We start from the raw sequence: 16,087 nt of genomic DNA, 5'->3' as shown, positions 1-16,087 counted from the left end.
CTGTCCCTTTTCCCTTCTGTTTTTCTTTTCCTTCCTCTCTTTCTTTCCCCTTTTCCTATCCCCCAGTCATGTCTGTCCCATCTGTAACAACTGAAAATAAAATAAATAATAACAACAAAGTTTGATCAAATGGACCAATACGGCAATGCCATGATGATCCATTTGGCAAAATAAATCCATTTGGTATCCTTGTTGGTCTTCAGACAACAATTCTGACGGCTAAAGAACCAAATGGGACAGACAAAAAAAAAAAAAAAAAAAAAAAAAAAAAAAGATGCACAATGTAAAACTTTAAAAAATGCTTTTAAAAATAATCAACAAAATGAAATTTGCTGATTTTATGAATAACTCAGTGGATTAATTAAAAAGAGAAAGAGGAAAAAAAGATGTAATTACAGCAGACAGAAATACCAAATCACTGATTCTTGAACACAGAGTAAACCTTTTATAATGGACAAGGGCATTTCCATGATTTCCATAGAGAGCCACTTTGCATCAGCAGCACCATGTTCCAGTGCTCTGGGAGAGTTTATAGTCCTGAGAGCTGAACACTGGATGACTGACAGCTGTCCTTCATCACAACAGAAGCCACAGAAATCCTCCTCATCAAAAACATGACTTTGATCTGCGTCCTCATCTGGACTCTCCTCTGCTGCTGCTTCACAGGTAAAGTCCAGAGAATCAAACTCCTCTCCTCTATCAACATCTGTCCCTCTGAAATGAAGCCCACAAAACCATGAAGCTGCTTTATGTTTTTGTCTCTGTATCCTCAGAGTCCAGAGGACAGATCACAGTGACTCAGCCTGGAGCAGTGAGCTCTGCTGTGGGAGGATCTGTGAGCATCAACTGTAGGACCAGTCAGAATGTTTATGTTTCTGGCAGTTCTCATCTTTTATTTTGGTACCAACAGAAAGATGGAGGAGTTCCTAAACTGCTCATTTACTATGCTAGCACTCGACAATCAGGGATTCCAGCTCGTTTTACAGGCAGTGGATCAAACTCTGACTTCACTCTGACCATCAGTGGAGTCCAGGCTGAAGATGCAGCAGTTTATCACTGTCAGAGTGAACACTACATTAACAGCCAGCATGTGTTCACACAGTGAAAAACAGTTGTACAAAAACTTCTCTCAAGTGCAGAGACTGATACAGTTGACTGAGTACACACACTCAAAGAAATACACTGGTTTTCATATCTTAGTGAGGATATGTAATCGACATAATGCTTTCCCTAGCTGCTTACTATAACCTTAACCATCAAAAGTGAATGCCTAACCATAACTTAACTGTAACCCTGACACTAAAACCACTTTTTGAGACTCAAGAAATGCCTTCAAACTCATTTGGGACGAGAGTTTTTTCCCCATAAGTGACTGTTGTTCTCCACAGTATAGTGGCATGCCACACGTGTAACACACATTACAAAAAAAAAAAAAAAAAAACATGTGGGGAACCCCCTCCAAACGTCACTGTTGGTGTTTCTGGAGTCAACAAACATAGTGTGTATTATTTCATCAAAAGAAGTTAATTGGTCTCCATTACTCTCAGATGTACAACCAATCATGGGGTAGATGAAGGTAATGACATGTCCTGGTACCAACAGAAAAATGGTGAAACTCCTAAAAAGCTAATTTGTAATGCTGACACTTGAGCTTCATGACCTTTGACCTCATTCACACTTCACAGAGGTTTTACGTTTCTTGGAACCTTATCCCAACTTCACATAAATATGATTGGTAGAAAGGTGTAAAAGTACACAACACACACGATGATTGTGCTCACTATTATTGCGTTTTACTGACAGTTATGAACTCAAGGAACACAGTCTGTTCCAGTCCAGCTCTCCCCGTCCCCGCTCGACTCTGTCTTCACTATATACAGGAACAGAAAGAGACGGCGTCATCAGTCAGTCGCCACCACCTGTGGCTCACCTGCCTCCCGGTACCGCCCCCTTGAGCTCACTGTACCACTCCTCCCCTGCAGCTGAGCCAAGGACCACACCTCCGCCACAGAAGGCAAATCAAAAATACCCATTTTGGCACTCTCTGTAATGGACACAGATGTACAGATTTGTATACAGAGTAGCATGAAAGACTCAAATGTAAGCACTCAGTAAGGTGTAGAAAAGTGCTGAACAATCATAAATTCTCAGCAATCAGTTGTTTGTTTCTGCTCATTAAATTCGGTAAGAATTAGAAATGTGAAGGTCATAAGTTCAGTCTGTGGATTTTACCTCCAACAGCACCTTTTATCCAGGTACATGTTCTTGAACCTAAAGTGTCTGTGATGATAACAGAGATTCTATCATGATGGGTTTTATTCATTTTAATAAAGCTGGAATTCAGTCGTGTAATTGTTTGTTATTTGTGATTAAAAAAACATCAACAGCAGTGAACAATGATGCTTGAGCTGCCCCACTGTTACATGTCACATTGTTGTGATCATATAGCTACAGAAAGAGGTGTTATAGGTAGTGCTGTCAGAGATAACAGCCTCATTTAAAAGATACTGATTGTGTCTGTTTGTGTTTTACAAGAACTCATTTGAAGCAAAGAGCAGTGACTGTACCTCCACATGTCTGAGCTCCTCAATCTCTCTGACTAAGCTAAGCTGCTCTACAGCATGAACCTGTGACGTCATTAATTCATATTTTGAATCAATCCAGATATATCCTTACTAAATATTATGATAAACATGTGAAATCATCAATGAACCATAAAACAAAAAAATTAAATAATAGCAAATATTTTGGAATAAGAATATTCTGAAGAACAAACTGATATATCTGCTCAATACTATGATGGATTGAATTATTCCTCAATAAACAGCATCGTCAGATTGATCCAAGTTCATGTCAGTCAGATCATTTCCATAGAGAGGCACTTTGCATCAGCAGCACCATGCTCCAGTGCTCTGGGAGAGTTTATAGTCCTGAGAGTTGAACACTGGATGACTGACAGCTGTCCTTCATCACAACAGAAGCCACAGAAATCCTCCTCATCAAAAACATGACTTTGATCTGCGTCCTCATCTGGACTCTCCTCTGCTGCTGCTTCACAGGTAAAGTCCAGAGAGTCAAACTCCTCTCCTCTATCAACATCTGTCCCTCTGAGGATACAGAGACAAAAATATAAAGCAGCTTTATGGTTTTGTGGGCTTCATTTCAGAATCCAGAGGCCATGTCCTAGTTACTCAGCCTGGAGCAGTGAGTTCTACTGTAGGAGGATCTGTCACCATCAGCTGTACGACAAGTCCAAATGTGTATTACAGCAGTCCAGATCATCGTTTAGCCTGGTACCAACAGAGAGATGGAGAAATGGCCAAACGCATTATTCATTATGTAAGCAAAAGAGATCCTGGGACTGTGGCTCGTTTTACAGGCAGTGGATCAAACTCTGACTTCACTCTGACCATCAGTGGAGTCCAGGCTGAAGATGCAGCAGTTTATTACTGTCAGGGTGGTTTCAGTGTAAACAGTCAGTGGGTGTTCACACAGTGAAAAACCGTCATACAAAAACCCTGAAACTCAACTGAAACTCAACTGACGCAGTTCAACGAGGACACACACACACACACACACACAAACACACAGAAACACAAACCTGTCATGCATATCAGCACAGTCAGAATCATCACACATTTTTACCTGAATAATGTTCAAATGACATTAAATAAAAACATGAGATGTAACATTAACATTACAAAATCATCACCATAGTCACATCACATTCTGTATTTAGAGGAAACAAGTAGAGAAAATATACAGTGGTTAAAATAAGTACTGAAAATGTCTTTTTTTATGAGTATACATGTTTCTAAAGGTGATGCTGACATGAAATTCTCACCAGATGTTGGTAACAACCCATCCAATCCACAGATGCAAAGAAATCAGTGCTTTATATCCATCAGCTCTGGAGTTGCTGCGAAAGTCCATAAAAAAGGTCCGAAAGGACTACAGAGACAAAGTGGAGTCCAGCTACCACAGCTTTGACACCAGGCGACTGTGGAATGGATTACGCTGCATCACTGACTAAAAGAAGGTAAACAAAGACAGGGTTCAGCCCACTGTATCTCTCGCAGACGAGCTTAACAACTTCTATGCTCGTTTTGATGCAGACAACAGAGAGCAGATCCTGTATCCTCAGGAGCACAGGAAGGCTGTAACTCTAACTCTCAGAACAGAAACTGTGAGATGGTCTTTCAAAAAGGTCAATCCTCACAAAACTCTGGGACCAGATGGCATCCCAGGCCGGCTTCTCAGAGCATGTGCCGACCAGCTGGCAGGGGTGTTCACCAACATCTTCAACCTCTCTCTGAGGCAGTCAGTGGTCCCCACATCCCTCAAAACATCCACCATCATTCCTGTTCCTAAGAAATCATTGGTCTCCTGTCTGAATGACTAAAACCCTGTTGCACTGACATCCCTCATCAAGAAGTGCCTTGAGCCGCTGGTCAAAGGTCAGATCTGCTCCTCCCTCCCTGACACACTGGATCCTCTTCAGTTTGCCTATTGGAGAAACAGAACCACAGAGGATGCCATCACCCTGACAATGCACACCGCCTTCACTCACCTGGAAAAATGGTAAATGGCCTGTATTTATATAGCGCTTTTACTAGTCCCTAAGGACCCCAAAGCGCTTTACACATCCAGTCATTCACCCATTCACACACTGGTGATGGCAAGCTACATTGTAGCCACAGCCACCCTGGGGCGCACTGACAGAGGCGAGGCTGCCGGACACTGGCGCCACCGGGCCCTCTGACCACCACCAGTAGGCAACGTGTGAAGTGTCTTGCCTAAGGACACAATGACCGAGACTGTCCAAGCCGGGGCTCGAACCAGCAACCTTCCGATTACAAGGCGAACTCCCAACTCTTGAGCCACGATCGCCCGATAGCCACGATCACCCGATAAAAAGGGAATACATATGCAAGAATGCTCTTCATCGACTACAGCTCAGCTTTTAACACCATCATCCCCTCAAACTGTTGCTAAACATAAGTCCAACACCATTATCAAGTTTGCGGATGACACAACCATCATAGGCCTCATCACAGACAATGATGAGACGGCCTATAGAGAGGAATTGATGGCACTGTACAAGTGGTGCCTGGAAAATAACAGGCACCACTTTCAACATCAGCAAAACTAGAGAAATGATAGTGGACTACCGGAAACGACCAGTCAGGGAACACCAGCCCATCCATATCAAGGTCGAAAGGGTCAGCAACTTCAAATTCCTTGGATTCAACATCACTGAGGATCTCTCCTGGACCCATCACACAGACACTGCTATCAGGAAAGCTCGCCAGCGACTCTACTTCCTGAGGAGGCTGAGGAAGTTTGGCATGAATGCTAACATCACCTCTGATTTCTACAGGTGTGTGATCAAGAGCTTGCTGACGAGCTGCATTACAGTTTAGTGCGGAAGCTGCTCTGCCAGCAGCAGTAAATCACTACAGAGGGTGGTGAAGGCAGCAGAGCACATCACTAGCATGAAGCTTCCTGCCATTCAGGACATTTATTTTCAACGGTGCCTCCGCAAAGCACACAGCATCATCAAGGACCACAGCCACCCAGCACATCAGCTGTTCTCCTTGTTACCATCTGGAAGACGTTACAGGAGTCTGTCTGTTCGGACTACAAGACTTAAAAACAGTTTTTACCATCAAGCCATACGACACCTCAACCACAAATAAACACACCACACTTCACAGGATGCACTCAGAAGCTGTCCTACAGTTTCACAAGTACATTGTACACTCTGCACTGGTCACTTCACTCTTATTAGGATAAAAAAAAAAAAAAACTTACTCTGTGCAATACTATACTAACTGCCACTCAGAATTTTGTACTGTTCAGTTTGTACTGCTGCTCACTTCTGCCACTTTATCTCATGTGCAATATCCCATTTGCTTCATGATGCCTCCTGTTTGGAGAAATTAAGCGCGTGCATTGCTCAGATGTAAATTTTGGCAATTCTTTGACACAAACAGTCTTCAAATCCTGAAAGTTCTCTGGGCCCCTGCTATAAACTTGGACCTTTAGTTCTCTCCATAGATTTTCAATTGGGTTCAGGTAAGCTGTTTGGCTTGGTGACTCTGGCAGCTTCATTTTCTGTCTCAAAAACCAGTTGAAAGTTTCCTTGGCTGTGTTTGGGATCATTGATTTGCTGAAACATCCACCCTTGTTTCATCTTCATCATCCTGGTCGATGACAGCAGATTATTATGAGGAATACCTCGGTACATTTTCCATTCATACTTCCTTTAATTAAATAAAGCGTGCATGTGCCATATGCTGAAAAAAGGCCAACAACATGATTTTATCCCCTCCAAACTTCACTTTTGGTATGTTTCTCAGGTGATATGCAGTGCTTTTGGACCTCCAAACATGGTGTGTATTATTGCATCTAAAGAAGTTTTTGGTCTCCATCCCCCATAGATGTAAAACCAATCATAGGGTAGATTAAGATAATGATATGTTCTGCTACCAACAGAAAAATGGTGAAACTTCTGAAATGCTCATTTTTAATGCCGACACTCAACGTCAGGGATTCCAGCTCGTTTTACAGGCAGTGGTAAGAAACTGACTTTACTTTGATCATCCACATGACTTTATTGAATCTATATTGAAAAATTCAGTAATTTTGTAATTGATAAAAAAATACATCATCAGCATATAGTGAACATTTTTATGCTTGGTCTGCCCCACTGTCATTCTATAAATAAATGACTGTGATCATGTAGCTACTGAAAGAGGTTTTATAGATAGTGCTATCAGCATGAACAGCTCTGATAACAGCCTCATTTAAAAGATCCAATCCAATCCAATTTTATTTATGAAGCACTTTAAAATACCCATCACAGGACCAAAGTGCTGTACAGAAAATAAGTTAAAAACAATAGAATAACAGAAAACAGCAAAAATAAATAAATAAAACACATAATACATAAAAATTAAAACAGCCCTATATTAAAAAAGAAAACAAGATGAAACAGCATAGAATCAACTACAAACAACTAAAATAAAATTAAAAAATAATTTTATTTTACCCAGTCCTGGGTAAATTCAGGAGCAGCTGATCAGCTGACCTGAGAGAGCAGGTGGGTGTATAAGGCTGAAGCAGCTCAGAGAGATAAGATGGGACTAGGCCATGGAGAGCTTTAAAAGCAAATAAAAGAATTTTAAAATGAATCCTAAAAGAAATGGATAGCCAGTGAAGTGAAGCTAAAATAGGGGAAATGTGCTCAAACTTTCAAGTGCGAGTTAAAAGACGAGCTGCAGCACTTTACACCCTCTTTAGATGGGTAATATATGATGTGCTGACCCCAATATAAAGTGCATTACAGTAATCCAGCCGAATGCTAAGAAAGGCGTGAATCACTGTCTCAAAGTGCTGCCGTGAAAGAATTGACTTTATTTTTGCCAACAGCCTGAGCTGAAAGAAGCTAGATTTTACCACCGCCTTAATCTGATTTTCAAACTTCAGATCACACACTGCAAATTATCTGGTGTTTGCCATGATTTAAAATCTTATTTTTAGACAGGCCAGATAATTTGCCTTGTTTTAAAAAAGATTTACTTGTTTCTAAGTCTGGATTTTAGATAATAAACTTAAATCGAGAATAACCATATAATTGTGTCTATATTAGTACAGAAATCCAGAAATGGGAAGAATAACTCTTAAAATAGCCTACATTAGGTCTCTCACCAAATGTCTCTCAAAATATCACTTGTTTCAAGATGCAGTGACAAGCCTAATTTGCTTGATTTAGGAAATTCACTCAAGGCATCTGTTGAAAATATGATTTATTCAAAATCATGTCTGACTTCAAATTTGTACATATAAGGGAAAAAAAATTAACCACAATTTATGATACAAATCACATTTCAAAGAGAGCTGTTTGTCCAAGCATGCCAGCATTATGTGGTACAACATTGACATTGGTTTAGGGAACATTTAATTACTGTCAACTGATAGCATCGCAAACTACACTAAGCCAATACTTGGTGTAACCCTAATCTTAAGGGTGATTTCTATGGGAAATAATATCAGAAAGACTGTATTTTATTGGCACAAACACACTGTCCCTAAAACTAATAGAAAAGTATGAAGTATAATCAATGAGCTCATGGGCTAATTCTGTAGCTTGAGCAACAATGGGCACAGTTACTTCATATGCCAATAAGTCTTCATTTAAATTCAAAGTTTCATAGCGTTGGTACTCAAAAGCAAGAAAAGATGAGTCAATCAAAAAGATATCCTTTATCAGTCCAAACACAGGGAAAGTCCCATCCACATCTGCAATAATCATGGACTTCCCAGTAATGTATTTATTGCCATTTAGAACATACCATTTCACTGAGACAACAGACTGCATAACATCTATTCCAAAAAATTCTTTAATTTTTTTCCTAACATATTCATTATTTTTAACAGCTGATACTGGCCCCGATTCCTTTTCTTTCGCAAAAATAGGATGTTCAGTGCCTATTTCATTTTGACAACACTCAAGACATTGATTGTGGTTTGCTAGGGATTTACAAACATTTTTAAAATTTAACTTGGAAGCCCACTGTTTAAAATAGGAGTGCTTTGCCTCAAAGCGCATGCACATACTCCTTATTAAAGGTCCAAGGGATAAGATTTGACTGGGAAGATGCAACATATAATGTTGCTTAGGTATTATATTGGCTTCGGGAAAAAGTTGCTTGAACTGATACAGGTGTTCTTCAATCATACTTCTCAGTTGCAATACAGTTTGTAAAGAAATAATGGGAGCAAGAACTATTTGAACTATCATAATTAACTTTCTAATAAATACAACATACTCACTCTCCACACCATACAAAAGAAAAAGTAATATTTTTAAAAGAATTAGCATCTGTCCACAAGACTGTTTCAATTTGTTGTCGTTAGCCGCTAAAGTGCCAAAGCTAATAGGACATGGTTTATCCCGTATTTCAAGAGGTGAGTAAGGAAAATGTTGAATGTCTGAATTAAACTTGTCTAATTCCAATTGCCCTGAGAGAATTAGGTGTTTTAATACAAATTTAACTTCCATTGATGCAACAACTTCATAAATAACATGCATTATGTCCTGGGGAGTTTGTTTGATCAGGTCAAATGCAGGAACATCAACTAGTCTGCTTCTTCTATTAATTCCATAAGTAGTTTTGAGGGACGCTTTCAATAAATCTGTGCTTGCTTTATCTATTTCAAAACACTGCCTGATATGTTTCTCCAGAGTTCTTTGAACAAACTTCTTCTCCTCAAAAACACTTTGCATATCATCAAAGTTGCATTCACAGTGTCTACATTTGCTATAAGCAAAACCAATCCCTTCTTTAAAGCCAGCAATCTCATGCTGGGCTAGCGTGTCTCCGCAAATGGCTATAACGGCACCAAACAATTCAATTTCACCATTTGACATTTCAATCCTTACACCATTGTAAAGCAGTGATAGATCTTGAAGTATTCTTTTCAGTACAACATCAATACCCCACTGAGAAATGTCATTTGCTTTAGCAATAGCAAGAAGTCGTATTGCAGCTAACTTTGACCTAAATTTTGGATCAATATTTCCTAAAAGTATAATAAAACATGACCATTTTGTTTGCAGAAGCATGGGACCCTAAGGGGTTACATATTTCAATTTCATCTGTGTACAGTATTAATTGCAATGCATTTGGCCTCTGAGAAAACAAGGGGTGAGATGTAAAGAGGGACCCGTCTCTAAAATCATAGAAGAATCCCTCTCTGCTTCTTTGTGGTGCAGTGTTCAACATGGTAAAGATTCTCTCATTTGCCATTAACTGCTTTAGACTTTCAATTAATGGTACATAGTAAAAACTTTTGTTCCTTATGGACATGACCCTTGAAAGACCTTGCTTTACCCAACATATCTTCTGGCATACTACTACTTCCTATGCGTTGACTGGACAGAACATTTCCCCTATGGCTCTACTCTGTCCATATGCAATGGTGGAGAAAGGATCCATGAATTTATCAAATGTAGCCAAAGCCTCATCTTGAAGCTGAGTGGTTCCCTCAGCATGATCTTCAAACACTGACTTCATTCTTTCCTTGAGCGTATCCAAAAGAACAGCCTGATATTGTTGCACTCCTGAGATGATATGTTTGACCGTTGTCTGTGAAAACATTTGAAACAAAAGTAACTTATTCTGCATTTATATAAAAAAAAATTATGAATGCCATTATGAACAAGTAAGACATTTTTTTGCCTTATGTAATGTATTGATCCATTAAGACTATAACATACCTGTGATAAGTGGCACTGTTCTTGAACACTGATAGCAAAAGCTGCAGCAGATCTGGTAATATCGTGTCTGGTAAAGGATGTTGTAGTAACAGCTTCTTCCTTTAGAGCAGAAAAACCAAGTTACTCCAAACTCCTGGCCAATTACAGAAATTCTTACATAACAGGTATAATCAGTTACACCTAATGACTGGTCCATTAAAAAACAGTGCATGACAGTGATTAGTGTTACAGTTGTGAATATTCACTTAATATAAGATAATACAATATTCATTCTTTGGAATAAAGAAAAAAGAAATGGAAAAGAAATCAAAGACAAAGAAACAATAAAAAAGGGGTTGTCCATTTTTTTTGATGAGACTAGGGATTGGATTCATGAGAACCAGATTTTATCTTTTTAAATAATGAATTTTTGTTCGCACTTAGATATTAGTTTCTTTACATGTTTGTTGTATTTATTAAATTATGTATTTTAAATCACGTAATTTAGATTTGCACTTAGAATTTATGTTAGTATTAGGATATATATGCATTTATTAATTTATTTAATTTTCAAGAAAATCATTCTCATCCATGTTTTGGCAGTATTTCTGGCCAACAGACCACTTATAATTCCTACGAGATACCCAAATTGCTGCCACATTGAACGATTTAAACGCGCTGAGAGTGTCTTTGACGCAAACTTCACCAGGAGACATGCCAGCCGCAGAGTGTGTGCCTGCTCCGGCTGCAGCATAGCCTTTACTATTTACACTGAACTGCTATTCTGTTTATTTATTTTTAATTTCATCCTGGTGATTTAAAATCCAACCATAGTGGAAATCGCTTGTAACAGTTTGAAGAGCAATATCTAGCAGTATAATATCGCGAGATCTCGTTAAATTTCTCTTGATTAAAAATGGAGAAAAGGATTAAAAGTAATATAGGACCAAATACAATGAGTTAGACATGGCTAAATTTGTCATCAGAAGCCACACTACATTTTATTTAGTTTAACACTTACCGTGATCGGGCTGTCAACAACCTGAGGCTCCTGCACTTCAGGCAAAGATCCACCAGTTGATGTTTCCACGGTGCTGGTTGTTGTTGTAGTACTACAGTTGGCAAAGACTGAAACACCAAAATTTTCCGATCCTAAAGAGTGGGATGTTGGGGGGATCCTCCATCCTCTTGGTGGGCTTCCATTCGTCAAATACAGAGGGTGCGTCCGTTTAATGTGGCGAAAGAATGAGTTAAAAACTCTGAAATCTTGTTCACAGCCATCTATTCCACAGTAAACCCAAAAATCCTGTCTTCAACCATGAGCTGCATTTATGTGGCTAAGGAGCACCTTCAGAGTTAAAGAAACAAATATAAAACAGATCATACATCTCCAGAGCGCCATGGTGAACTGTTTTCGCGCTGTAGCAATCCAGCTTTACCGCTCTCCACTGAAGGCCACAGATGAGAGTGTGGGACCATGGGAAAGGTAGGAAATTTTTAAAATATATGTATCCTTATTATCCAATTTTTCAGGTTTAAATTACATCAGTTATATTTATTTTTAGGCAATAAGTGTTTAAGACTGAATTTATATTTTTATTTTATTTTTTTACTTAAAATGTTTTTAAATATAAATAATTTTGTGCATGCGCATTCTCAGTTCCTGTCCTGACGTTACTTTCACGCGGGACAAAATCTTTTCCCCTGCTTTGTTAACCATCAGGACCATTGACTGTAGAAAACATGGACGATGCCACAGCTCCCCAAAAATGAAGCCAAAACGTCTCTATCGCCCCCTGGTGTCTGGCTGCCGTATAGGTCATAAACCCCGCCTCCTCCATGTTAGCGGATGGGACTGGGGTCAGACTAAAATAAATTTATTCTCCTTAGATAATTTTTTTCCAAAGATTCTTTCTTTTGTTATCAATAGTTCTCATCACGCTGATTGATGTCCAAGGGGTCTCCTTTCCCATAAGTTTGATTCTAATTCCTACCGCGGTGATGTTAAATTGGGGTGAAACGTCATCATAACAGCTTTGACTGGCAGCTGCAGTCACGGAGAAACTTGCGTATCTCTGTTCGGGAATAGCAGATAGAGCGTAGGCTCTGAGAGGCGGGCCAGCGCCACGCTTCTGAAAACACGACCGAGTGTTTTAACCTGACAGCCTGAGGTGTTCTTCAGTAAACTGGACTACCCGACAGAAGGACCCGAGGCCCCGCTGCACTTTTTCGGTAAGTTAAACGTGTTTGTAAGCTAATCCGTAACTACCGTCCTTAGCTAGCTCCTGAGACCTAGCTAGCTAAGATGAGCACTCGGCTGTCAGGGTTCGTTTAGCTAATCTGTGCAGGTGAATGAATTTACTAAAGAAATCAAGAGAAACGTTCCGGGATAATCAGTCACTAATTACTGTTACTGTACTTTTATTACAAGTATTATACTGTAAAAGCAACAGGCTGCACGCTGCTTCAGCTCCTGTGCAGAACTGAATATCAAATATATGCAAACAACAGCATGTTTTCAGTCTCTTGCCACATCTGTAAAGACAGTAACATCTTTTTTAAAAGCGTGTACTTCAGTAACTCCTCATTAATCAGGAACTATGGATTAAAGTACTGTAGTGTACTGTAATACTGAAAAAATTTAAGAGAAGAACTTCAGATCCTGAGTGTGTGAGGACAGAAGAATCAGCTTTGTTTCGATTTTGAGGGATAAAATTTATATTTGAGTTTGATGGTTCTGTTCTCTTTGTGATTACAGGAGCTGCCCTCAGATTCAGACCTCAGCACCACCCAGTGACAGCAGACAGATCATCCAACATGTTCACATGTTAACTACAAAATGAACTGATGAAAACAGTGCAAAGGTTAAAGTACCACATGTGCTGTAGTGAAAGCTGCAGCTTTATTGATAAAGTTAAAGACAAAAAAACAAAAGGATTAATCACTCATGTAACTGTGTCACTATATATCAGCATTAACAGGACCTCAGTTTGGTGTTTCACAAAGCTGCTGATCTCAGACCTGCACAGCTTCTGTTTTAAACACTTCAAATTCAAATTCAAATTCAAATTTTATTTGTCACATACACAGTCATACACAGTACGATATGCAGTGAAATGTCTTATACAACTGCTCGTGACCTAAGAAAAAAAAAGAAAAGGCTATGAATAAAATAGGAAATAAATATGAAAATTAAAAGGGGTGAATTTAACTAGGAAGGAATAAAATAGAATATATATGAATTAGAGTTGAAAATAAAATAACTGTACACCACAAATTAGAATGAAGGGTAAAATTAACTGGGAAAGAGTAAGATAACATATATCTGAATTTAAGTTGAAAATAGAATATCTGTACAACAAAATACACAATACAATACAAATTAGAATGAAGGGTAAATTTAACTGGGAAGGAATAAGATAAAATATATATGAATTAAAGTTGAAAATAAAGTAACTGTACAACAAAATGAACAGTATGGAAATAATAAGAATGTATGAGGAATATAATATAAATATATATACAATATACAATAGCAGCAGCTGTACAAATATTAAATGGAAGTGAAGAAATATAAGAAATATAATGTCCAGTGTTGTGCAAACCACATTGTGAGTGTCTTGTGCAGTGCAAATATGCTTAAAGTGATTGAGTGTAAGCAAAGTCCAGACTGTTCAGTGTGTGTGTAAGAATCATATGTGTGGGTCCGTTCTATGTGGTGGAGTGGTTGAGAGACCGTATCGCCTGCGGGAAGAAGCTCCTCCTCAGTCTCTCTGTGTTGGTCTTCAGTGTCCAATCGCTTCCCTGACCTCAACAGAGAGAACAGTCCGTTGTTGGGATGGCTGAGGTCCTTCACGATCTTCCTGGCCTTGGTCCAGCACCGCCTGCTGTAGATTGAGTGCAGGTCAGGGAGCTCGGAGCGGATGGTGCGCTCAGCTGATCGCACAACCCTCTGTAGAGCTCGTCTGTCCTGCATGGTGCTGTTCCCGAACCAGGTTAAGATGTTTCCCGTCAGGATGCTCTCTATGGTGCACGAGTAAAAGTTCCTGAGCACCTTGGAGGGCAGTCGGAAGTCTCTCAAGCGTCTGAGGTGGTAGAGACGCTGTCGGGCCTTTTTCACCACGGTGCTGATGTGACAGGACCATGACAGGTCCCATGTGATGTGAACTCCGAGGTATTTGAAGCTGTCCACTCTCTCCACTGGGCACTCGTTGATGACGGGGTCTGGTAGTTCCTCTCCTGCTTAGTACTGAAGTCCACTATCAACTCCTTTGTTTTGCTGACGTTTAGAAGGAGGTTGTTTCTCTGGCACCAGGTCTCCAGATTCCTAACCTCCTTCAAGTAGGCCGTCTCGTTGTTGTCAGAGATCAGGCCCACCACGATGGTGTCGTCAGCAAACTTGATGATGGTGGTGGAGCTGGTAGTGGCCACACAGTCATATGTGTACAAAGAGTATAGCAGAGGGCTCAGAACACACCCCTGGGGGGCTCCAGTGCTGAGAGTGGTGGAGGCTGAGACATGTCCGCCCATCCTTACTGCCTGTGGTCTGCCAGTTAGGAAGTTGGAGATCCACTGACACATAGATGAGCTGAGTCCCAGGTGCTCCAGTTTGGTGGTGAGTGTGGAGGGAATTATGGTATTAAATGCAGAGCTGTAGTCAATGAAGAGCATTTTAACACTAGATTTACTATCCTGCGCAAATTTGCGTAACTTCCCTAAACCCAATACCCCCTAGAATTACTGGCTTTTTTATTTTCTGGTGCAAGTCCCGAGGTGTTAAGCACCCCTGCTGAGATTTTCACAGGTCGTCAGCTTGTTTCTCCTACAGCTTTTGTTGTGCAAACCACCCATTGTCCTTGAGGCCTGGCACATTTGCATTTGCTCACTCAGAGTTGCTCAGATCCAAGGCAGGCCAAACCTCTGTGTTACAACTTTCAGAAATGCCTGATAGAAATGCTTCAACTTACTCATGAGATTTTGACCACATTTTTTGCGGAAGTCACAACTATACTGAATGCACGACTGTTGTTGCCAGCTGCAAGAAATGCTTGGTAGGGAACAGCTGTTCCCTACCAAGGTTCGTTCAAAGTTTGAAAGACTTTGAAATAAAACAGACTTGTGTACCCATATATTGTGAATGTCTGTCTTTTGTATGTAGGTTGTAACACAGAGGTTTGGCCTGCCTTGGATCTAAGTAAACAAATGCCAATGTTGCACACACACACACACACACACACACACACACACACACACACACACAGCAAATCTGCATTTATTTGTCCCACAAGTGGAAAATCTGCATTGTCATTGCAAAAAAGTGGACAGAGCACAGTATAGAAAGTGCACTATACAAACAATCTGGAAACATAAATATGGACACGTGTATTCAAAAATATTGGTGTGTATACACACACACACACATCTATCTATCTACGTGTGTGTGTGTGTGTGTGTGTGTGTGTGTGTGTGTATGTATATATATATATATATATATATATATATATATATATATATATATATATATAGATATATAGATATATGATATAGATGTGTCTGTGTGTATAACTAGACTTTATGCTTTAAGTTCATGAAGTTATGGCATTCATTTCAATCCTGTTTGTAAGAGCAATCATGTGTCCTGTTGGTGCCATTGTGGATTGCTGGTCAGAAAGTTTTCTGGTGCCACTAATCAAAGAGACAATGCCCCGAGATAGATTCATTTCAATTATGCAACACCTTCGATTTGATGACAGGGACACGTGGGCAGAACGGGTGAAAACAGACAAATTTGCAGCGATCTCCGACATCTGGACACGCTTCAAC

At 39.8% G+C, this 16,087-nt stretch overlaps 1 long non-coding RNA gene and 1 pseudogene across 1 annotated transcript; both read right to left on the bottom strand.

The window, feature by feature from the left end:
• The window catches only part of LOC120435794, a 281,387-nt pseudogene that overhangs the window by 88,532 nt on the left and 176,768 nt on the right, over window positions 1-16,087 (bottom strand).
• On the bottom strand, window positions 10,041-11,697 carry LOC120435810. Its single transcript, XR_005609931.1, has 3 exons — window positions 11,286-11,697; window positions 10,286-10,384; window positions 10,041-10,154 (listed from the first exon to the last, which is right to left on the bottom strand). It is a non-coding gene; the product is annotated as an uncharacterized LOC120435810 (long non-coding RNA).

This window comes from Oreochromis aureus, linkage group 22 (genome assembly GCF_013358895.1).
Source record: "Oreochromis aureus strain Israel breed Guangdong linkage group 22, ZZ_aureus, whole genome shotgun sequence".
NCBI lineage: Eukaryota > Metazoa > Chordata > Actinopteri > Cichliformes > Cichlidae > Oreochromis > Oreochromis aureus.
Note: the sequence above shows the minus strand (reverse complement) of the source record. Positions and strands in the feature narration are given on the sequence as shown.